Source organism: Pezoporus flaviventris, unplaced genomic scaffold, assembly GCF_033815535.1.
Source record: "Pezoporus flaviventris isolate CSIRO_AGI_PZ_B2104156 unplaced genomic scaffold, CSIRO_AGI_Pfla_v1 ptg000002l, whole genome shotgun sequence".
Lineage (NCBI taxonomy): Eukaryota > Metazoa > Chordata > Aves > Psittaciformes > Psittacidae > Pezoporus > Pezoporus flaviventris.
In genome coordinates, this window is record NW_026892550.1 from 36,287,990 (window position 1) to 36,314,167 (window position 26,178).

Here is a 26,178-nt window from a genome sequence, read left to right on the forward strand (position 1 = left end):
GTGGCAATGATTTTGTGGTCCTTACCTATGCAAATTCTTACACCTGTAATGATGATGTACTCTGGATCTCAGTAGCCAAGGACAAACGTACAAGAATAAATCAGTAGAGTGTTCTACACTGGAGAGCCAGCCTAACCTAATTTGGAGATAGTATTAGGGCAGTCTGCTTGAAAACAAAAATTAATTTATACAACCTTTACCCTTGATCATAGATGCAATGCTAGTCATTTTAGCATTATTACTGCAGGTCTCATTTACCTAATTGTCATGTGAAGGGAGGCGGGTGGGAAGAAGAGAGAGATTTTCTCTACTTCTAGTGTTTGAGCTATCAGTGCCCCAGGAAAGCCAAGACCCTTATGCCTGATCAGTCTGTCAGCATCCCATTACAGGGACTCTTCACTGAACAGTCCTGCTGGATCAGAGGGTGAATTGACTGAATTGTTCAGGGAAACGCACCAACATCATAAGGAGGACCCCTAAGCAGGTCTTCCCACTTTGAATGTGTTACCTGTTGCAGGCAACTGCTAGCACCCACAAAGGACTAATACTAACAGTTTATGGAATAACACTGTTAATAGAAAATCATGACAGATTAAGGTTCATGACTGCCAGTGATAGATACTGTCTGCAAAAACAAGCTTGAAGTGATACACAACCAGACTATAATCACTAATAACAGCTAGCATTAGTTATTTAACGTGCATAAGATAAAATTCTTACCCAACAGGCATCCCTATAGGGGAGAAGACAGCCCACCGACTGATCCCAGAAGTTATGATGGAGTCTATCTCCCTCACCTCTCATTCACTTTTATATTTTTATTTGCTCTCAGGTGGATCTTGAGTGACTCTAGTCATACATTCTTTTATTACTCATTGGTGTAAAATTCTCTTCTCATTTAAAGATATAGCAGATAAAAAATATAAAGCGCATGCTTGGTGAGGGGTAGTTGTACCTTGGAGGCAGATAACTTTGGGGTGGAGGTACGTGTTACTGTTATAGTGAGATTATCATGAGCAAGGTTCACCTAAGGAAAGCAATTTCACCACAGTTGGCTCAGCAATGGACATCTCTTATATTTCCCATTTGACAGCTGCCATGTGGCTTATCAGCTGCATGGTACCATCAAATTCCCCATCCTGCAGGGAGTACAGAGCCTGGCAGCAGTGTCTCCACCCCGCTCCACCCTCCATTGCTCCTCTGCGATAGCAGGTTGTGTTGCCTAGGGAGCCATAGTGGAGTAGATCCTGTCCATACCAACCGTCCTGAAAGTGGCTACAGTATTTCATTCCTAACATTTCTATAATACTACAACTTCTGTTAGACCTCAGTTTTCTCTAATTCCTTCCCTCAGTGATTTCCCCACACTAATAATTGTTAAATAATGCATGGGTAGTTGCAAAGTCCAACAGAGCTCCACCCTTGTGTAAGGCTTTTCCTCATCACTGGTATGTAAATAATAATAATAGCTGTTGTAAAATGGTACCACTTCAGTGAAGTGAATGGTACTGTGTTGATACAAAAAGACAGCATCTTTTTTAGGTTATCACAGCAACAAATACTCTGTGTAGAGATGCGACAATAGGAACACTAATAAATTCCTGCAGCACTCAGACAATGAAAATGTGATGCATGTATTAATGAAATATTCTCAAGAAACTGTGCCACAGTAAATTACAAATTATGGCAGATTTCTATGAAAATAGGAACTGCTAATGAGAAAGGCATTTATGACCCTTGTCAGTAGCAAAACATCACCTTAATTTACAATGATAATTAAGTTTTTATGACATCCTTTAGAAAGTCAAATGTAAAGTTTACTTCATAGATTACTGAATTCTATTTACCTTTATTGAATTTCACCTTTTTAATAAAGTCTGGCTGTTTGGTTACTGCATACAAAGCTACTAAGAACCACCTTCAATCCCTACCATCTTGCTTACTGCAGCCATCAGTCTGCTTTTTTCATTGGAGAGAACATCGACTGCACAGTGTTCACCAAAAAAGGAGGAAGCTTCTCTTCAGATACTACATCTGACAGAGGAAATACTGGTGGAATGAAGCAACTTATCTAAATACAGAAACATTATAAGAGAGAAAAAGAACCTCATGGAGTTGTTTTAAAATTTCATGACAGATGCACACTTGCAGCATTAGAAAAACTGAAGAATACATATTTATACAGGCAATGTATTCCAAAGCAACATTTGTTTTGTACGTATTTCCACATCCCCCCACCTAAATGTACATACTGAAATAATGATGTGATAATAGCAGAAAGCTGCAATAGAAACAACTTTTACAGTCTTAAGTATGCATTACAAAGTTTTAAAATGCTCTTGAGTAATCCCACCAGCAGGTACTTGAAACTTCTATGAAAACCAAGCTATTATAAATAATAAGTAGAGAATTTTTTTGAGCATGAACATATTTAAACATTTACAGCTTAAAATATCACAGATACATAACAAGAAACTGTAGAAACGCAAAGCTTGCAGTCATTAGTATATGCCTGCCTCCAACAGCGCTTATGACTAGCAGAGCCTTGAAAAATTCAAGATAATTAGAAATCAGCATAACAACTTGTTTCTTTATTTTTTCCTTAGTGAATATGATACAGCTTTACAGCTGTCACACACTAATTTCACTGCCTTAGAAAGCTCACAGTTTCTCCTAAGGCTATTTGCACTGCAGAGAGGTGTACTTTCCATGAAATACAAGGGAGAACATGGAACTGTCTTTTTCCTATTCCTCCCGCTAGTCCCCATGCCTGTCCTAGCTCACATACAGTAGAGAAGAGGAAACCCACCTTTGAAAGCATTAAAGAACACAATTCTCCATCTTGAACAGTGGAAAAAAAGAATTTCAATTTCTTTACACTGGTTATCTCAGATCAGCATAAATGTATACTGCTCTCACCCTTAACACCTTTGATATGGACCACAATCCTTGCTGCCCCAGGCAGTCTTAAAGTAAGGTCTAGTAGTGCAGCCTCTATGCAGCACTACCAGAAATCTTCAGCCATATAATAACTAATATTTTTTGCTTTTCTACTTTGTAAAAACAAGTAGAATTTTCTCTTCCAAGAGATCATACACTCTTCTGAATCTCCCTTTCAGAAGTCTCCATTTCAGATTTGGAGAGAAGAAATGCAATGCTTTTCCAGCTTAACTGCCTATTTTTGTGTCAATTCACATTTGGAGGCAACATTCAGCAAAATACAATCAATCCTTCACAGACTTATTACCTTAACCATCTTCAAAATGTGTATAGTCAGAAGGGATGACAACTAGGTGATGAGAATTTAATGCCTCCTGCTATAAACAGTATTCACCCTTTGATATCTATGTTCTCACATACACACGTTAACTCTTTTTTCTCAGTAACAGAAATTAAAGATGCTTAAACTCCCTCATAGAAAAATGAAAATCATTAAATTTTTCTGCATAGGTGTGCAGAAAGACATGTGGTCCTTATAACACACAAAGCATATATGTGTGTGTCTGTGTTCATTTGTACATTTACCATTTGTAAGAAGTCTCCTCCGTTCCACAATTTTTATCACTCTGGAAGTCACAATTCAAAGGTTTTACAGAGAGCTAGGTAAACAATTCTCCCAACCAGTATGATGAGAAAATTGTAAACACAGAAAACTGTAAACACTGTAATCAGATAATTGACACAAGCAGCATAATGCTCAGAAACACAATATTTGAAGCAATTACAAATTAATATTTGAAGCAATTACAAATTAATATTTGAAGCACCTGCTATTTGAAGCATTTTAACGGCATTCCATTAAGTATCTGATGAGGTATAGATGAAAAAAAAGTATGTATTTTTTGCCTGCTGTTTATACATAGAGGTATGCAACACTGCAGTATTATTAATTTAAATTTTAAGATTCAGAATATTCTTTGGTGCCTTGGGTCACTCTTATACATATTTTTCCTATATCTTTTTATTGTCCAAAAAGCTGTCCACAAAGTTACTGTATTTATATTTGTGAGATTATATCAGCAGGTTATGTAGCTCTGAACCTGTCTGACACATCACACATTCAGGACAGGATTTTCTTAATACACAGAGTTACTATTTGAATGTTTCTCATAAATGGGGTGGCATTCTGTGATTCTTGTACTGCAAATCTTACAAGTATTTACTATTTCCACTTCATATTACTCTACGCCAGCAGTCCACTGGAAAATGACACTTTGCTATGAGATGACTTCCCCATGGAGCAGCTAGGGAAATGCATTTATAACACTTAGAAAGTTAAACAGCAGTTCAGAGAGCTATGGCTCACAGCTGAGAATTTTCAAGAGATTCCATTAATTTTTTTAGAGTAAATCGGTGTGGTAGAATCATCAAATTTATGACTAAGAGAAATGTATAACCAAAATAATCCTGGGAGTACTGGGAACATGAAACAATTACAGTAAAAGGCAACTTTATGGATTTCTGTTTGACGTTGGTTGTTCCCAAACCCCTGTGAGTGAAGCCTATTTCTGAACTTATTTGTTGAGGGAAAGGTGAAACAAAGCAAACATCAACGTACAGGGATAAATATATAGCATACTGAATTTGTATATGTAGTTGGTTAACACAGTAATCTGGGATAGATTTTCATACAGATTTAGCATGCAGTTGGAAGGCAAGAGTAGAGCATTTGTTTCCTGAATTAAAAATATATCTGGAGATTAGCACCACAGTAAAATAACAACAATCGCATTAAGAACTAGGTGATACTAAGGTCCTTTCCAACCCTAAACATTCTATGATTCTGTGACTCTATGAGTCTGCTAAAACACATGGGCTAGCATCTGTAAATTTTCAAATCCTTCCTAAGTTACTTGAAAGGATAAAAGTTAACTATCAGTTGTTACATTATTTTGGATTCATAATCAAGAATGTATTCTGCAGTTTATGGTTGGTTTTCCTGATATGAAAGACTCTACATTAAATCACTATAACAGCATTAAAGGTCATAGTAAGTTCCCATAGCCTAATAATATTATTGATTATGGAAGGTAACTATAGTTATACGATACTGATGACTCTCCTTTCACGGGGGAAAATATTTATGAAAGATGCCAGTGGAATTACAATGGAAGTCAATGATCCTCCTAAACGGAGAGTCAAAGAAAAACATCAAGATCACACTGATGAAACATCTTTTCTATCTTCTGTAGGAATTACTTTATTAACTGAGTTCATTCCTTCAGCGTATTAAGATGATATTAATGTCTTGAAAGCAGCAGGACTTTGGCATCAATATGCTTCTTTTGTCTCTCTTTAAGACCTTCATGTTTCCTTTAGATCAAAGGCAGACTATGTTTTTCTTCCTACTGCACATGAAAATGTCTTCTGCAATATAACACATACAAGAACATATATAATTTTACCCATAACAATTTTACAATAATTTAGTGGGGGAAACAAAGCAGTAAAAACATTCTAAAGACCTATTAAGACACATTTGGAGTCAGTAAGAGCATTTTATTGTTATTGCTGAAGAGCTAAGAAAATAAACTGTATCTATTATGTATACAACACCACGTACGTTGATGTTGTATCTTCATAAAGATGTATTGGAGATACAGATGAAATGTAAGTCAGGAAATTATTACTTTAATATCCATACAATAGTACTTAAAAGCAATACAGAGTCATTTAATGACCAAAAAAAAGTTAGCTGTGATGCTCTACCTCCCTAAACACCACATGTATTAGCCAATAATGTGTTGCTAGAGTGTAATCCTTTTATCTCAACTTCTCTGAATTCAGATTAAGTCTGGTGCTACCTAAGCAGACAGATCACCTGTACCGTAAAGATGGTTCCTGCTAAGAAAATTTGTTTCTGTCCCATAACAAATGCATAAATTTGTATAGAATCAGGTGTACAAAGCTGACTTTATAGTTGGGTGGGTCCAAGCCTTTCTGTCTGGAAAGGCCAAGAGGTGCCTGAATGTGGTGCTGGAAGGCTAAACTTGATGCCTTAGGTGGACATAGCTATCTGCCAGGGAGCAGATCTGTCTCACATTCATTCAGGTTTCACTGAAATGATGAAACCTGAATGGATGTGTGACCCAGGAACAGAGAAAAGCATAGTGGTGCACTGTCCCACTTCTTACATTGTTCAGTAGCAGAGAATCAGAAGGAAACACCTGGGTATAGAGTGGTCTCTCCACAGTAATGCTTCCCTAGGTAGCAATTACGGGAAACACAGATTAAGAAGTCGCACCTAGAACACCATTTTTCTCAGTAATCAATAAATCTGGTCTGTATGACTTCACCTGATGAAATTTTGCACACCCGGTTTCACATACAGCATCCACTGTATTTTGAAAGAATGAGTTCCAAGTTCGTAGGATAAAGAAGGATTTTGTTCCCTTTTGCGTTTTCTCAGCCCAATAATTTCTTAAATATCTATCCATTATTACATCAACATTTTCATCACCATCTCCTTTTGCACATACCTGTGCAGACCAGGTCTGTTGGGTAATGTCATTAAAATGCACTAAATCTTTCACTAAGATGCTCAAGATCCTGCAGATATTTAATCTATGCAACCATGCTTAGCATTTACTATCATTTTTCTTTACCATTTAGTCTAAGCTCATGCATAATACTGAAATTGGAAACTACTTTCATTTTCTTCTTGATGATACAAAATCCTCCTAGCTAGAGCTGATTGTTTTACCTTAAATAACAGAAAAAGAAAAACAGAAGTATACACATGTCCATGAAAACATGCTACAATGAAGTAAATTTATAGCTAAAAACATATAACCTATCAATGGATAAAACAGTCTGTGTTCAGTGAAGACCACTTAAAACCATATATATATTAAAAAAAAAAAATACTCAGAAAACCATTCATCTCATTTCCAACCTTTGCCTTTAAGATTTTTCAGTTTAAGAAAAGGTGTGAAGCATTTCTTTCCCATCTACTTTCCAAAGCTCAAAACAGTGCCCCAGAATCAAATGGGATTCAGCTCATCAGATTTCAGGGCAGTGACAATGAATGACTTTTGGCTCTCAAAATAACTGCTTTTTTGGAGGTCAATAGCCAAGGAATTAAACAAAAATATTTTCATTGGGATTTGACATTTTTCAGTTTCTATCCCAAATAAAGTGCACAATGTAAGAAAGGCTTTCTTCAAGCATACAAGGAAGTGTAATGAAAAAGAAACATTTTTTTCCAGAAATTGGCACTGGAATGAAATCAAATAAGAGTAGACCAGAGCTGTCCTTGTTCTCATTCTGCCCTGTAGCCACAGGGGTTGGCACAGCCTGAAGAGAGAAAGTAACAGCAAGGCACCAAACCTAGAATAACCCATTTGATGATTAGGAAACCATCCTAATTAAATAAAAGATGCAGATCACATCACTGTCATACGGAGAAGGAAATCTCTGTTTCTTTGGGTAAGCATTTGACACCCTAAAAGAGCAAATAAAAAAAAAACCCACAACACTTGGAGAAGGACTGAAACAAAGGCATTGCCTGTTGTTCAGCCCATTATCTGTATAAACTATTGTCAGGAGCCAAACTCTAAGCTATTAACTAGAACTAAATGTAGAAATAGCTGAAATCAGAAATTACTTCTGAAATGATTCTTCCACTAGTCTCCACTGACTGTGCTTCGGCCGACTTTGTGGAACAGGCTCAGAGAAAGTAAACTGGATTGCATTTGGATGATACTAAATCAGAAGATTCTCTCCAGAAACACACTTCCTAATCCTTCTGTTACTAATGGATGTGCAAAACTAGTTCAAAGTAACTCTAACAGTAACACTGCAGATTTTGGCTCCTCAGGACATACTGTTTCCTTCTGCACAGCGTCTTCCACTGCACTGCATTGCTTGCTGCAGGCTCAGAACCCCCTGCTATGTGGGGATTCATTCAAATATCACCAGAGGCAAATGCACAGCACTGGAAACAGCATCAAGAGGAACATCATGGCACAGAGTTATACAAAATAGGGTACTGAGAAAACCACAGACTTCAAGCAAGGGTGAAAGTTGCTAGAAAGGTACAATAAACACTTTCCTAAAAAACTAATGGAACTAGATGATCTTAAGGTCCTTTCTGACCCTAACTATTCTATGATTCCATGTGCTGGAAAGACACTGTGGCATAAAGCACATAATGTAACTACTTTAAGGACATCTTCATGGAGTTTTGAATCAAAAAATATTCATACGAACAATAAATGATGTACAGCTATTCAACAAGATTAATCTTTAGGACAGAAGGCCCAGTCAGGCACTTGATGAAACTCACCCTAGAGTAACTAAGTAATCATCTGAAGCAACCTTCAAACCGCCATTGTGAACTTACGGAGGCCAAGCATCCCAGAGGAGTGGAAAAGGGTAAACATATTTTTATAAAATGTAATAACAATTGAGCACCTGAGAATTTAGAGAGAAGTATAAATAGATTTGATGCCTAGAAAAATACTACAGCAAAATAAAACCAAACCAACCCAACAACACCACCAAAAAAAACCCAAACAAAAACAACAGAAAAATACATGAGCCTTCTTTCAAGAACAGGGTGAGAAATTACCACCACATTTTTGCCAATAGAAAAGTATCACAAATAATTCAGTTTCTTCTCAAACAGGATAACTGCCAACTGGATGAGACACTGTAGAAATGCAGTGCATCTTGGTTTTTAGCTAGGTTATCTGACATGACGTCCTAGGACTTTTTGTAATGAATATTGCCCAGTATCCACAAACCTTTCAGAATATTAAATACTTATGATATACAAATAACTTCAGTTCTTGTTTTCCCTCTATATAAAGGGCACATATAATTTTTAAAAGTCAAAATCAAGCACAGATTTAGTTACACAATCTTAAAATACAGGGACTGGAATTCATTCCCAATCAAAGAAAACATGGCACTTCATCTACTGCTACTCATGGGAAAAAGCACAATAAGATTCACAGTTATCAAAGAAACAGTTAAAGAAAATCATGAAGGGCAGTGTAGGATATTCCCAGATCAGACAGACACATACTGAGATTCTGCAGCAAGAAATTGGCTAGGATACAGTTTGAATGTGAAAACAGGCACAAGTGCGACTTGTGTGGAGGGTGAAAAAAAAGCAGCAGCAAAAATACAAACTAAAGACAGAATGACAAGAAAAACACATTTTTAAAAAATACTCTATTTCATGTCAACATTTTTAAAGGATTGTACAGGCCCTTTTAAATAGATGTACACAATATGGTTAAGAAGTTTTGTTTGCAAACTCAGTTTTGGTAAATGCAACATGATATCTGGCACAAATGGTAGTTCCGTGTTTGCAAGTCATGTAGGAAAACATCAAATAAGCAAACACATGCATTAAAGCTGACTCACATCAATCCTTATGGATTTGATACTCCTGTAGCAATCACTTTACAAACTTTTGTTTTCACAGCTAATAGGACTTACAAGAGCAGATGCGAATGCTGCTAGGCACTGAAATATATTTTATCTCTCCTTCAGTTTCATGAAAGAATATAGTTATGGTGAAGGCTGGGATACTAAAAATACAGGAAGAAAAAGGCTTGGATTATCACAGGAGAGGGATGAGGAACCCACGAAGATAAAGAAGTCAGAAAAGCATGCAAAAATTTAGAAGTAAGGAGGAGATTAGAAAACTTGTAAAAGGAATCAGAACCTTCCCCCAAACACACATAAATACTATAGCAAATCTACTAGAATATATATAAAAGGGCTTTTATGAGAAAAATGGTGAAGATACGGCAACAAAGTATTAAATCTTGGAGCTCTCATGCTTTGGTGATTAACTTTGAAAGGTTTATTTAGAGTATTAATGAAGAACAGTTCAGAGATTGGTAGAAAAGAGAAAATGGATGAAGCTGCTCTCTGTCAGCTTTATGCACACATTGGAAGATGAAGTAGTAACAAGCTGCAGGCACTTAAAAGTGAAAACCACCACCTATTAACTGAAACAGGGGAACATCACCTCCCGGAGCACTATAATTGTGAAGATGGGAACCCCATGGGAAAGGTGCTGTTGAGAAGAGAGCACCTGCTTTCACAGTAGGCAATGGTTTTCTGAACAGAACATCATCAGAAATAAAGACGATATAGGGCATTATGGTAATAGACTCCCAGTGGGAGAGCCATGTGTCTGTTCTGCTTTAGGAGGACATGCACATTCACTCGAGCGAGGTAACACGGAAAAACAGCAGGACAGGCTGCCAGCTCTGACTCCAGCGGGTCAAAGGAGGGTCTTCTTCTTGAGAGAATGTATGCTCTTTTCTCATTTTCTGGAACAGAAAGGGAAACCAGCCTACCCTTGATGGCCAATGGAAAAATGCAAACTATATGCAATCTGACGTGTGTTTATTTGTGGTTTTCTACTTTCCCCTCTACTGTTGAATTTTTAGATACTCAAAGCTTGCTTCTGGGGAAAGCAAAACGGCAAAAAAGCCCCTGACCTTGGACAGTTCAACACAGCAGCATGCATTAACAGCATCCAGATCCTTTAAGTGAAAGATTAGGGACGAATAAATATTCTGATTTTAGAAAAGTTTTTATTCTCATCTAGTGTTTTTCACTTCTGTTTTAGGATTTTGTTTAGTAAATGCACAGTAGCATGCAAATCAGAACTAGAGATTTATTTTTTTAACTTCTTTCAGTCACCTGTGTTCATTTTTAATATTTTATACAATATTTGCTGCCTTTTGTTTTTTAATTACAATTTTTCTTTTATATTCTTTGAAGAGCCTCCTTTCACAGCTGACACGGGTTTCTAGGTTGTTTCCACCCCCCTTATCCCAAGAAATGGCAAGCGGGCTTCACTGTCATGTGATGGGATTCTCTTGCACAGAATAGCAGTATTACAGCATTTTACTTATTTTTCAAGTTAATTATGGAGAGAAAACACATGGACAAGAATATTAAAATATACCACCAAGAATCTGTTTTGTGCAATACGTTGTGATGCTAGCAGTAGTGACTTTACAACAGGAGGTTTTCTACTGCTGCTTTTTGTTTGGCTGCTTGTGAAACTCCTGCTACGGAGAAGCCCACCAAGGGTGGTAACAAAAAAGCACCCCACAAAAACAATCCGTGGAAGATGCTCTCATTCACACACACACGAAAATATTTTTCACATGCATTTACCAATTCCGAGTGTAAGCCTGATTTGCTTCTATCTAATCTCCCTGCATTTGGCTTTCTTGGGATTCATCCCTATCATCTCCTTACAGGTACCAAGGCAAAGGTAATGAGGCAAACACAATGATTAATATATCTCCTTAAGGTGGTTTACTTTTTAAATTAACAAACTAAATGTAATATTTAGACTCAAGAGTTTTTGCCTCTTTCACTGACCTCCCTTTTATTTATTTTTGAAGACTTCTCTAACTGCACAACTATGCTAATTTCTTAATTAACATTAGGTTGCTTTCTTGTGCATGTTCAAATTACGTCCATAAAAAAGGACAGAAAAGAAATTTCAAACTGGATTTTAATGTCTCTTGAAACATTGCACTTTTCTGTTGAATTTCAGTGGGTAAAAGTCAAGGTAGTTTACCTAAAAGTTAACAGAGGATTGGCCCCAATAATTAAGAAAATCATTAAAAAATGCAATAACTTTTGCTCAGATACCTTCAATAATAAGGGTGAATTCTGTTCTCAATTGTAATAAACTAAATCCAGATAAACATTAATGGTGAAATAATACTAATGAAATAATGTGAATATACATCCCAAGAGGCTTCACTTAGACTAGAGGAACAGAAAAATTCAAGGCTGGCTTATCAGTAAATTATATCAAAATGGATCCTTATTCCCAACTTTGCTTTAAAACTTCAGTGGACTTACTGGATATTCAGAAAGTAACACCTAGAGCACAACTATTTATATAAAACTCATACAAAAAAGACCCAACAAAAAAGTGATTTTCTATTGGCTAGCCAGAAGAAAGATACATAGAAAAAATACCACAAAAAATTATCTGGAAGAGGAGCCATTTTACAGCTTATTTATAGGTGCTATGTAAGTGTTGCTGTAGCTCCATTGACTCATTAGAATTAACAAGTTTATCAGGTGAGGACCTGCTTCTAGGTGTATTGCATATTCAGACATGGCAGGTCGCAGATCACCCAGAAATTAAATTGTAAAACTCTATGCATTATCTTCTTAGGAAATCACAAGTAACTGAGAGTTAACTGGTAAGAATTTAGTTAATATTTAAAAAATACTTTACAATGAGTATGACATACATATGCAAAAACATACACACACTGACTTGTCAAAATAAAATGCTGACACTCATCGGATGCGTTCATTGGGTGTTTTTATTGTTTTGCATATGGAAATGTATACTGTGCCTTCGGCCACACAGCAGTTTATGCATTATGTGCAAACATTATTTTCATATAAAGATGTGAATTTGCAGAGGGATGCACTATTTATAGTTGGAAATAAATTCCGCCTTCTACTATTCTGTTCTCCCTTATCTGAACTGTACCAATTTTCATCAAATTCTGCACATCGACAGTAGTAGCAACAGAGGACGAGAAAATCAGCTGTAGAGAAATTGCAGACATTTTTTTGTGCTCTTTTCTACTATTTTTCTGTCCTTGATTCCTGTCTTAAACTGCATACCATGAAGATTCCAATTCACAAAGGTCTACTGCAAGCAATACAAGTGAGACTGCAAAGCAGAAATATTTCCACTGTATTATTTTTACATCTTCCCCTATCCTTCTATGCAGCTTCCATACAATTCCAGACTATCAGAGTTGAATATTTGAACAAGTTAATACACAAGAAGAAATTAGAGACACAAAATTAGAGACACTATTGCCTCTCATGACTTAAGAATCATTTCTGCATTCATCCCTTTCTCTGCATTGGCACATTCACACTGCATTGACAACGCCACATGTTTACTGCAAACATGCCCAGAGAATGCTAAAATACTGCAGTTTAAATTGACTGAAATGACAACACATATGTGAAAGGAATTCCTCATCTTGTCTCTCTAACATATAATGGATTAAATGAACAACAGAACTCAAACTGTTAAAAGATTTAAACCAGCCCATTTCCCTGTTTACGTGTCATCATTTTAGTCCTTTGGTCCACTGAGTCTAGTTCATTCAGCACAACCTCAGGAAGATACACCATACTGCAGCCTGGGCAAAGGAACTCACCTCCTCATGCCAGATTGTGGTAGAGCTAAAGGGCACAGCACAGAAACAAAACAATGATAGGCTTTGTCTAGTGTGACAGATGTGTCAGGTAACATCTGGACAGTTTGTCTGATCAGACAGAAGGACCAAAGGACCATCAATAATCCCAAATCACAAGTTACTTTTCCTTTACAAGTGTATGTACTATGCAGAATTTAATTAGCATTTGTATAACTAGGTCACTAGGAACAAAGGTACTTCACTAAAGTTATTTTCTGCTTGACAATATTGCTAACGTGTGATTTGTAAGATGATGGTGACCCAATAGTTTTCACTAAATTTTCATTGAAATAAGGCTTATCATGTGTGAAGGAAATCAAAGCGGAGAAATCAAGAACCTGGTTGCAACCATGCTGGAAAGTTCTCTCTTTTTCTTGATTTGCATCCCAGACTCATCACCCAGAAGTCTGATGATGCAAAGAAGCACTGAACAGACTTGATCATGATAAAGGTGTCCAAAAAAGTGGCTGAGCACTGTCAAGCAACTATTGTAACCTTAGTGTTTCAAACTGCTAGGCCGACACCTGCAGGGTAAATCCTGCCTGCATGCCTCCCAATACCCACCACGGAGAGACAAGCTTGACAGGTAACCAACTCAATGTGTCAGGAAACAAGAGACCTAATGGTGACCATTTGTCACATAATCAAAGGTACTAGCATTATTATTACCTGGTTGTTTAAGAGGTATGGAACTACACATCAAAACTGATATAAATGTTTTAACAGTATTTTTCTCCTTATTTAATTGGAAACTTATTTGGGTTAAAACCAAAGATCTCACTTGAATGATTTTGATGAATTATATTATGTTATATGAACTGTATTAATTATTAATTACATTAGAAGTTGTAAGAGCATTTTTGCTGCTTTTCTGTGGCATACAGGCTGAAATGTTACCCCAGTGGAAATAAAAAATTAGAAATGGAATCCCAGCTATTAATGAAAAAAAGAACAGCAAACAATAAGAACCAAATGAATTTGGAAAGAGGAGGGAAAAAAATAAGCCATGAAAATTTATTGAGAGGAATTTACTACTATGTTCTTTGCCTCACATTTTTGTGTCTGTTTGAATAGAAAATATTTACTGATTTTTTTATTTTTTTTCCACTGGGAACTATGAGAAGTAACATTGATAAAATACACAGTAATGTTCAGTACCCCAAATATCAATTCACCAGATAAAGGAAGAAGAACAGCCTACCTATTCAGACAGTTCCTTTAGTCTAGAGACTCTGATAGTGTAATTCCTTTTGGCTGATTTTACTTAAACGATTAAACAAGTGTCTTTCATAATTTTGCCTCACACACAACTAAGTCTAAGCCAAAAATGTTTACCAGTGCTATCATCTGTTTTGTTAACTGTGTTAAGAGCTGTAAAGCAGTTTTTGCTCAGGACAGTCCAATTATTCTTTTAGCCATTTCTCACTGAACAGGGGTTTTGGTACTAAGATGCCTCTCACCACCTCAGAATGCCAGGTGAAAGACACTAGTAAATAAAGTTTTTTTCAAATCTTGGACATTAGTCCAATGAGATAGTATTTCTAACAGCTTGGAAAGCACTGCCACGAGTAGGAACAGTGTTGTCCTGCTCCTGCCAGCTTTGTTACACAGAAAAGGGAATCTCTGTTTTTGTCACTAGGATGTTTGTGCATTATGCAACTAGCAATAGATTAACACCCACAGTGCAAAACTGAGATGCCTGCGCCTTAAGTCTATGAACTCTTTCAATCCCTACTGTCAAGTGAGAATAGCTTCCAATTCCTTAGAATACACAGGAGTCAAAATTTAGAACTTTTAACAGGAAGGAAAATCTTTCAGACTCCGAATGTTCACTGTGTTGTTCTCAGTAACTCACATTCCCCTCTGGAGCACAGTTTAATGATTTTAGAGCTTTAAGTTAGAAAACACGCTTTCCAAGGAGAATAAAGAGGGCTAAGAGGGCTGCACTTAATTGGAAGACTAAATTTACTCAAAGCGTCTGTGGACATCTGCCAGATTCTTCTCAGTAACATTCACTGCAATCTTGAAGAAGTAAAAAAAAAAAAAAAAAAAAATCCCAGCGAGCCTCCTCAAAGTAGGTTTTTTTTTTGGAAAAAAAAAAGAAATAGTTTCAAAATTACTTTTTCAAAACCATCAGTGTGGTAATGGAATGTATGTCTTTATGAAAGCTCAAGAAACAAAGAAACAGATTTGAAAAAATCTGCTGTCTTTGAATAGCAGATATTCATAGTCTGCGTGCTGGCCAGCTAATCATTTAGTCATTCTAGCCTATTGTTATGAATTACACTATTCAGACTATGCAAACTGAGCAATGAAAAAAAGACATTAAATGTGTATAAAAGTAATAAGTGAAAATTACTCCTTACTTCAAACATTATTCTGCATTACTAGTCTCTTACAGAGAACGCAAAAAAAATGATAAAAGCATCGATGATTGTGGTGCTTGGACCTACATCCGTATTTACCAAAAAAAAAAAAAAAAAAAGAAAAAAAAAAAGGAGCTGACAGACTTTCTAAAAGAAAACTTCAGTATTATCTTAAGCTTCATTCTTTTCCATTACAGCAAGAGAAGAGTGTTTACCTCATACACATCAAAACACTAGAATACAAGCAAATACAAAAAGGAACCTGCTCCAAACACACAGAGACAGTTTTAAGTGCAGCCTGGGATATTCACATAAATGTATAAAGCTGTTGACACTAAGGTTCAAATAGTATTTAGGTTGCTGTATTCAGACAAGGATTAAGTACATGCACTACACACCAGAACAGAGTCACACTTGTACTTGAGACTATCATTTCCGAACTAGAGCAAGCCTCCATTCAGATGTAATAGTGACAAGCTTTTATGACACTCTCTGCAATCTCAGACACATGGGTACACCCTTTTGTCATCACGGTGAAAGAAATCGATAAAAGCACAATTATAACTGCGCACAAAAATGTTAACGTGTGGCCTGCAATAAAACAATAACCCTCAATGGCAAATTCTCTGTTGCAAATACATGGATGATAGATCTCCTCTCCTTCCCCTCTCAAGAAGCAGGTTTGTACAGTGCAACGACTTACAGAAGTACTGCAATAATACGATGAATATTCAGGTCATCTTCATTTTAAACAATACAATGTTCATGTATTTTTACTTGCACTACAAGTAAGAATTAAAACCTAAAAATCTCAAGTACTAATCAGACAGCATAGATTTCACACCTTATAAGTAAAAAGAAGTCCTAATTTTTGTCTTGTATACTTCTAATGCACTTTATAAATAATGCAAGTCTATGGTAGGGATTCTGTAGTTTTTTCACTCAGAAACACTGCACAAGGACTAAAACGCCTTCTGTCAACAAAGATTTATTCCAGTTGGGGATTTAAGCATCCAAACGAGTGCAACTAAACAAGATATTAATTTGTGTTTGGCCTAAGATCAAATTCTCTTCAAGACTGGAGAAAGAAAACCCCCAAACAATCTAAAACCAAAAACCAAACTTCAAACCCTAAAACAATTCTTTGATTTGGAGTGGAACTTATGCTCACACTGGGTTGCTGTAGTTTGAAAATTAAAAACCTGACCTGACATTCACTCTCCCACTCCTGTTTGCTTTGGGGTAAAGGCCAAATAAAGTTGCTGCACTAACATCTTCATCCAATAAAATAATTTGAGGACTCATTAAAATAGCACATGCATGAAGGTGGGCCAATATATTTTTGTCTTCAAAAGTTAACATATATTTTAAGTTTATAACAAAGTTTAAGATGGGCAACTGCTTACGTCAAATGAAACAAAGCAATCATTTAATGAATGAAAATTGAATTCTCAAGATGAGAATTCATCTGTCAGTATTTCAGAAATAAATGCAATCTTCAGCGTGGCCCCAAGAAAAGGACAGTGCAATGAAAAAAACATGTAAGTGCAGTCTGGAAATTCTTAGAATTCTGGCTATTCAGTGATAATTGAAATGCACTTCACATGGTAAGTATGCACTGACCCGCATCAAGTAATGTGTACTTTAACGATTTTAATAATGATAAATGTATATGATTAAAATATGACCTCCAAGGCTCAAGAAACTGCCCTGCATGGAACCTTTATTCTTGAAATTTATTCACTAGTCTAAAATGCATTTCACATACTACTATTGACTTCATAAAGGTATCATTTACATTTATTAGGTTTAGTAGAACATGTTCTTTATAATTATTGCTATATCCTAATGTAGTTAAACCAGAACAAGAGTTCAGATTTCATCCTTGGGCTCATTACACTGCTATTTTCAAAGACAAAGGATGACAGCACTTAATTCTTATGTTTTAATGTTCTTTTGATATTTGTCTCTTGAAAAAAAAAAAAAACAACTCCCCAAAAATGCAAGGCATTTTAACTATTACTCATAGTCTCCTGTTTCTTCACACACTTATTAAAACTTGACTCAAACCCTGGCACTTTACTATTGCGCCAATCCTATTATTAGTGAATTTGTATCTTGCATAACTGCGCTACACAAAATACTTTTTACCCAAAATGTGCACATACTATTAGATTTTATGTATTTAATAAAACAGCCATTTAGCCAGGGCTTCCTCCTGATTAAAAGTTCTCAGAATCTTACATTCGACCTAATTGTATTTTGCTACTTTAGGTATTTGCACTGAATTCATGAATGTATTTTAGAATGACAGAAGTTTTAGAAAATGAGATACTCCCTCAGCCATGAGCACTGCATATTACTATGTAAGATTGTAGTTTATGCTTTCCTAAAGCCTCTTCAACTATTATTTGAATGTAAATAATCTGAGAAAAATATAGTAATCTTCGACTTTGCAGTCGAAAGAAGAGCACAAAAGTCAATGTTCACAAACGTTCAAAAATATGTTGCTAGGTACAATTGCAGAATTTTCAATAGCTCACAATATATATTTATTGAATACATTGTGTAAATCACACACAGTGGAGGAATAATAATGCTAGTATAAGTACAGAAGAAAATTATTTCACTTCCATTTCAGATATGCAGTAAGAGACAGAGGACAGCAGATGGAAGGAAAGAAAATGATCTCATGAAGTACAAAAAGGATGTAATTGGTCAAAAATTAACAAAGGGACTTTTCATATAATAATGTTTAATTTTATATATATATAAATAAAATATTGTATGCAACAGCCTTCACTGTGTTTCCTTGCAGTGTAATTTTTTTAACTTTTGTTGTTAGTTAAAATTTGAATGGAAACGACGCATCTTAGGATGAAGCAATAGACTGCATGGACTATTTTTCTGTGCCCTTCAACATATGCTCTTACATCTGATAAGCTATATATTGCAGGATCACTTGTCTCTGAAAGTGACATGGTGAAAGGAAAACCATAACTTCCGTCTCTGGGTCACTATTCCTAAAAGCTGGGAAAATTTTCTTTGAGAACATAATATTTATGTTACTTTCATCAGGAAACATAACTTGCTATGTTCAGCTGCTTTTATTAAATATCACTAGATATTTTCAAAGTGTTAAAAATTGAAAAGTACCTGGTAATGAACTTCTGAAAACACTAAGTTCTAAATATCCATATATATTTTTTGTCCATCCTTCAAATATTCAGACAGGCATCCAAATAAGTTTTTAATCTTAGGGACCTTAGTTCACAACTACAGATTTTTTTTTTGGACAGGATGCCAATTTCAAAAGTACGCAGACAAAACACAATCAGAAATAATGCTGTACAATTAATGCACCACCGCTTGCATTAGACTCTTGCGCATTTTTAGGCCAACCAAAATACAGTAAACTTATCTATGAAGTCTTGAAATGTCATGAGAACTTTTATAATACCACTTGGGTTTTTTTAAGGCATTTAGATCATGCTCCACATTTAAGAAACTGGAAAACACTGATGCAGTGATTTTATTTATGTCTGTCTGTTTTGTGTTTGGTATTTGTGATAAGGTAGAAACTCAATGTGTGCAGCTGAAGCTTATTCTGCCTGGTGGCCATTCTACAATCTATGATTTTACTGTCTAGTTGGGTGCCTTCCAAGTCTGGGGTAGGAAGGAACAAGATGGAGAGAGCAGAGATTATTTATTAAAATAGGTACATACAAAATTGTTTCAGGTAGAACAGCATGGTCTATAGGTGTCTATGAACGTGTCATCAAAAGTACAGAAGTATTAGGAAAAATCATTTAGCTGTACCAATGCTTTGAAAGAATTTCTTTAGTGTAGGTCTATCAGAGCTGGAAAACAGCCTTTTCTTCTCTGAGAAATTAGCCTTCCCAGCTGTAATCAGGTTTTTGATTTAGACCACATATGAAAAGAAAACTGGTTGAACTGAGAAGGGTTGGCAACTATCACCTAAAAATTTCAGGGGAGGAACGGGCACACTGGAAAGATGTTTCATCATACAATTTTGTTACTGTGAATAAATAAAATCTTTCTCGATTCATTAAAGATATAATCACAGTATTAAGCACTTGTACCTATTGATCTTTCACACTGATGCTAATAATATGCTTGGCACAAACCAAATTTACATACAGAGGCAGTCAGCTGCAGCTGTTGTTGACAACTGGAGAATTTTATGGTACAAATAACTACGTGAATTAGTTTTATTTTATTTCTCATTTTACAATCAGTCACTTTTGGAAATGCTCTGAGACTTCTGATACAGATAGTCATTACAAAGGGAAAAAAAATCACTGAATTGTATAGCTCAGCTCTTTCTTCAAGTTCCAGCAGAACTGCACAGAATTCTGCAATAAGCACACACTGGGCTGCCTCTTTCATAGTCTCCCCAGATTAACAGGCACAGGGAGGAATTATTTGTAGGAAGATGCTTGCAGCTTGAGCACTGTGGCCAAGTGCTCAGCTGTTAAGGACTGTGTTAAGCCAGCAGACAACCTTCAGCTTCACACATGAGAGGACGAAAGGACAATTTTTGTGCCAAACCTAGACCTCAAATTAAGAGTCTGGTGCATTTCTAATTCTATTTGACATGAAACACTCTCTTGGAAGGGTTAGGGTGAATTAGCGTATTTAACTGAGTTTTATTTACTAAAATTTTATGCATAACAAACTGGAGGGACAGACCCAGCAAAAAAATATATATTCTTTTCTTTATTCCCCAAGGACTAGGAAAGAACTGTCAGAATTAAGCCGCTGGGAAATTTGATTCAAATGGACCAGCTAGTTGTTAACAGATAAGCATAGACCCAAAACCAAGGACACAGATGGCAACATATCAAAACAAAGGTGCATCAGATTTTTAGTTCAGAACCTAGAGCCTGCAATCCAACTGATTAAAGATGATTTGGTAACTACTGTGCTCTGCTAATGCACAAAGGTAACGCTGTAAAACCCTACAGTGACTGACCAGTTGACTAGCAAGTAGCGAAACAAGGCACAGCATAACTGGAGTTTTTCATCAGATCAATGTGGTAAAGAACCTCCCAGATCTGAAGAAAAAAAGCACAATGTATACCATATTAAATACCACGAATATTAAATATGGTCTACATGAAGAAGTCCCCACTGCTTGAGAACATCTCACTTATTATTACCCAATCAAGCAGTCTGGAAGCTCTTCTCTCTTTCAGACTTGTGTTTAAAAAAGTAGCAATGTAAGACAGCTAAAATCAAGTTTTCAAATAGCACCTTCAAAGTCAATTGTGATGCACATGAGAACATGTATTCTATATTTTCAGACATCAGGTGGATTCTACATCAGAAGGATTAATCTATATGGTGAAAAAACACATTTGAGAGAAAAAATCTTGATATTTTCACTCTTGGGCTATTTGTCCAGCAAATATACAATCAGGGTGCCAGAGTGAGATGTCTCGTAATCCTTCCCCATTTGCCCATGAAGTGAAAACCTACCAGTATGCAGGATGAAAGCTATTAAAATCAATTCACACAAATAATGTACTAATCCAAGCAGACATATGTAGAGACCACTTGTTTGCATTGCAAAGTCTGTCAAAGGAGAAAACTGGAATAACCCAAGATCAGGGTTTAACTTTAAACTTGCTCCCTGCAGGAATTCCTTTCTGCCAACTTCCAAGCAAGCCAAGGCCAGCAGCTTTCTTTGGATGAAGAAGCAAAAGGCTGTTACATAGATCTCCTATTTAAGGCATTGAGGGAGGAAACTTAGCAGCTTCTGGTTGCAATATTTTACCAACAGTGAAGCAGCAATAATAGCTGAGGCTTCCCAGACACCAGACCTTTTCTGAAAGTCATTATATGGTTGATTGACATGGCAAAGATTTGCTCCAAGTAATGAACTATTATACCCTGCTCTCCCTGGAATGTTCTTTCATTCCCTTTCCTCCCAACTTGTCACAACCCAGCAACTTCTGTCACTTTCTGTTCTAAGCCATGCACCATCCAGAAGACTCCGGAGGAAAGAAGAAATTTGAGATTTTAACTCTACATATGCCATGCTATTTTTGCTAGTCTTTAGCCCAGACCTAGAGAGGGCAACACTAACAGAGATAAAGCCTTTTTCTACCATAGCAGCCCAAGGCAACCAAACCCCACCCTGACTCAGACCTGCAGTAGTTATCAGAGACAGCCTCAAGTGCACCACCACCTGACAGGAAAGATAATTTCTTCTGCTTTCTGGCCATTCACTTGATGTGTAGACTCTCAAAGCTCCTGCAGTAGATCAGAAAGACAATGCTAGTGGCACAGCAAATGACCAAGAGATAAAGCTATTGCCTCCAACCTCCCAGGAAATAATTAGATGATGTGCAGTTATCTATCTCTTTCCAAACCTTATTTCTCTTTCCAAACCTTATTTCTACTTATTGCCAAATCTGTGACAAAAAAAGCTCCTTGAAGAATGACTAAAGCTCAGCACTAGGGACATTACAAGCTATAACAGCAACATAAGTAACGCGAGTCATCTTAAAGCAGGTCGTGTTTAAATAAAGTCCCTATCCAAGGCTAATGATGAAACCACTTTTCAAAGTTACAGTAAAATTTCTTCCCAAGATCATAAAGCCTAGTCTAAGAAATAACTAGGCAGGTGTAATGTTTGCCTTCTAATGCAAAGCTTCTATATTTGTTTTCCCCAATGTCTTTTAACATTCATGGAAACCGGTTATTCAAGCTTCTCCTACGGAACATCATCAAGGTCCATGCAGCTCAGCATTAATAGCATCCTTTCTTTTTTTTTTTTAAATTTTAGAATTCTTGGGAATATCTAGAGTACTGCCAGCTGCTGAAGTACAGCAATTGTTTCACACTGTTGTATATAAACAATTATGCACTACAAAGGAAAGAAGTGGCAATCACAAAAATAAAGCTGTTTCAATTTTAATGGTCCATTAATACACATGTAATAAACATGAGGACTTGTTTAAAGAACATTTGCAGATACAGCAAAACATTAAGACTGTTTTTCAAGGTCAGTGAGCAGCCTGCTGCTATTGCTTATTCTACAGCTGGAAAATCAGAATATATACATCAATAGGGGCAGAATTTGCTACACCTGAATAGAAATGTGCAGCAAAATTCCTTCTTCAAACCAGAATGGAGGCATATAAATCAGAATTCAGAAGGAACACCATGCTGACAAACTGTTTCATGAAAAAACTACCAGCTCTTGACAATGAGCTCTTTTGTTTAATTTCAGAGCTTAAAAGAGACAGACTCTAGCACCACGATACAATACTTTCACTTTTTAGCAGTGACCCTAACAAAAACTACTGGGGGAGCTCTGCATTTCCTGAAAAGAGCAACTGTGGGCAGATCTGGCTACCAAGGCAGGACATTAGGTGTTTTCCTCCTCCTTCCCAAATCTGCGTTACATACAATGGTCTCACTCCAGGTCTGCTACTGCAGTTGTGGACTCCCTTTCCCATTTGTTATTCCCAGTTATTCCCCGGTTATTCCCCCTTTTCTGCAACAATAGGAACTCTGAAGAGTCCCCAGAACATACTTTTGCCTGACATGTTTTTACCCACTGGAAAATTATCACTGAAAGATAGCCACAACTTGCCAAGTATATATGGTCAAAGGTCAAGGAGGCTATGAAATTTTGTGCTGACTGATGAAAACTGGCCATTATAAACACAGATCGAAAGTTAATCTAAATCAAGAGGAGATTATTTTGTCATGAAATTAGTCACGCAGCACAAGGAGATTAAAAAACCAAAATCTTGTTCATCTGGCTCTGCCATTTTCCCAATATGATATATTCCTTATTTAATAGTAGGAAATAAGGAATTAATAAGTAAATTAGATTTTTCCCTTCACCCAATAGAGAAACTCCTTCACACTTCTATTTTCATGCTCCATGAATGCATACTTATGATAGCAATAAGCAAGTTTTTTCAATTCATTGCTGATTTTAACATGTCATAGAATCATTAAATGAAATTGTTCATGAGGGGCTGAATTTTAAGTATTATAGCTGCAAATATAAGACAATAACTCCTTCTATGTAATCCATTACAAATCTGCTAGGCAATCAAAATCCAATTAGATTTAATTTGACAATGTTCAATAAACATGTCAAAATAATGTTTATAACGAATAGTTAGAAATCACTATCCTTCGTCTACCAATGAAGATACATATCCAAGGCAGAGTTATCAAAATGGAGAATTCATTGTCCAAATTAGACAATTATTTTGACTAATTCAAGGACTCAGTTTGTCTTCAAATCTGGAAACCCTTTCATCACTTTTCATTTAGCATCAGTAAAATTTCTGATTAGGATGCTTTACAAATGACAGTTGTTCACTAGTCACTGGTATAATTACAGCTTATATAACTGTTAAGATTTCAACAGCATTATTTTAAGAAAGATTAAACCTGTGATGTTAGACCAAAAGCATTCAATACAACTGCAAACAAAGGACTTATGTTGTAAAATCGCTGTGTTCCATGTTTTCAAATCATGTTTAAAAGTGTGGAAAAAAGGGTCTCTAAACGTCTGTAAACTCTATGTGAATTTTTGATATCAACCAAAACCACTGAAGAAACCTGAAAGCCTTCAATAGGAGAAGCATCTGTAGGTCTGTCAAAAGCAGACTCATACTAGTAGGCAAAAGCAGCTTGTCAGTCCCACAGCCTGCATATCCCTAAACATTGAAGATTTTACCATATAGTCTTATTTCTGAGTGTAGTCCACAATTAATTTAAGTGGCATAACACAAATAACAACTTTTCACATGGGAAAGAATGTTTAAAAATATTTCAGACCTCAATTTCTAATTTTTCAGAGACAGTCTTGGTCCTTAAATTTATTTTCGCTCACAATCAATTGAAAGCACAGATAATAGAATTTAAACACAAGTAGTTAGTTAACACAGAGTATCTGATAATTTGCTACTCTAATTACATACATAAAATTAGAATCAACCTTTAAGAAGTGAATATTATTAATAGAGTAACTGGCAGTCTATTCTGAGACAGTAATGATTTATGTTATGTCAAACATGGGATGTGAGAAATATGATCAAATTTTATACTTCTGATCTGTAACTTTATTTTCAGTAACAACTTCGTCTCACCAAACTGTGGAATAGTCATATCACATAGCCTGTGATATGACAAGGGTACATCATTTGCAGTTTCTATTTTGTATTTCCCTTCTTCCATTTACATATAGCAGATGGTAGCTGTTAACACATCAGCACTCATAACTAAATCAGACTCAATATCACATCTCACCAAAATTTTAAAAATAATTTATTTGTGGAATGATGCATTTTAGAGTCAGATGGTTGCACAGAAGTTCACATCAAATTTAGTGAATTATTCTGATAAAAAAAAGTTGGAATTTTCATTGAAAATGCTTTAAATGCAACAGTTATCTTGATTTTTAATTATATTTTAAGATTCAATAGAAGTACTTTCTTCCAGCAAACTGAAATGTTTTATGTAAAGAAGCATGTTTTATGTAATCTTTTACTCATGTTTTCCAGAAAAATAGAGGCATTTTCAAGCTGGTTTTCCAACTCCCTGATTTAGTAAAGAATCAGTTACAAAATGGAACTTTCCATTCAGCTTTACTCATCATAAGAACATTTTCAATAAACTTCAAGCTGTAAGATCTGAATGATAGCAAACTAGATAGAAAATAATTGTCTACCAACAGCCACGCAGAAATTATTCTTCTACACTACCAGTAGGATTGGCTAAAAGTAAAGCACCTCTGAGTTCAGGTCTACATTAAACCAGACCACTGCACACATACGTACATTTATATATATTATATGCATGAATGAAAAACAGTAATATCTGCAACAGACTTTTTTTTATTGAACCTCACTTTTTTAGCAATCAAAAATAATTCAAAAATCTCTTTAAATCTCTTTGCTATGTCAGATCAAGTCTGAAAAATTTATTACCATAATGTGAAGAAGTGAATGGTAGGAAAGCAGTTTACTTTCTGTCTTTTGATAAACTGGCTACTTTACTGACTCTAAATCCAGTGTTTCTCCACTAACTGAGGCTATCAGATCCCAAATAATAAATGTTTAAGTAATGCACCATGCAACGTCTGCCTTAAGCAGTTATCAAAATTTTTAGCAGGATCCTGTCAAGTCTCATGGCACCAAGTGGGTGTTACAAGATAAAAGCCTTCCTCACTGAAATCTAATAGGTTTGATTCTCATGTTGAATCTCGTTTAAAATGATCAAAAGAGCACTTAAAATCATATCTACTTCTTATCTGCTTTATACTCCAAGAAAATAATTCTGCAACTTTTAAAAGGCTATAAAATGATGAAATATTTCCTTTCACCATAGCTTTCAGAAGAACATCTCATTCTCCCAGCAAGTACTCAAAGAGAATTAGATTTTTTCTTCAAATCAACTCAGATTTGTATTACTCAGAAGAGTAATTTCTTTTCATAATAGCTGCAGCAGTTTTCCATAAGGTTCATTGTACTGCTCAAGCCTGAACACACTTTACAACTACAATCGTACTGTAAACCACAGGA

General features: G+C 35.9%; 1 protein-coding gene and 1 long non-coding RNA gene across 2 annotated transcripts in view; one reads left to right on the forward strand and one right to left on the reverse strand.

Moving 5' to 3' along the window:
* The window catches only part of GALNTL6 (polypeptide N-acetylgalactosaminyltransferase like 6), a 467,712-nt gene that overhangs the window by 185,640 nt on the left and 255,894 nt on the right, over positions 1 to 26,178 (reverse strand). The gene's annotated exons all lie outside the window — the stretch shown is intronic.
* On the forward strand, positions 1,194 to 18,332 carry LOC133275365 (uncharacterized). The gene is made up of 3 exons (XR_009745482.1): positions 1,194 to 1,448; positions 14,872 to 14,973; positions 18,240 to 18,332. It is a non-coding gene; the product is annotated as an uncharacterized LOC133275365 (long non-coding RNA).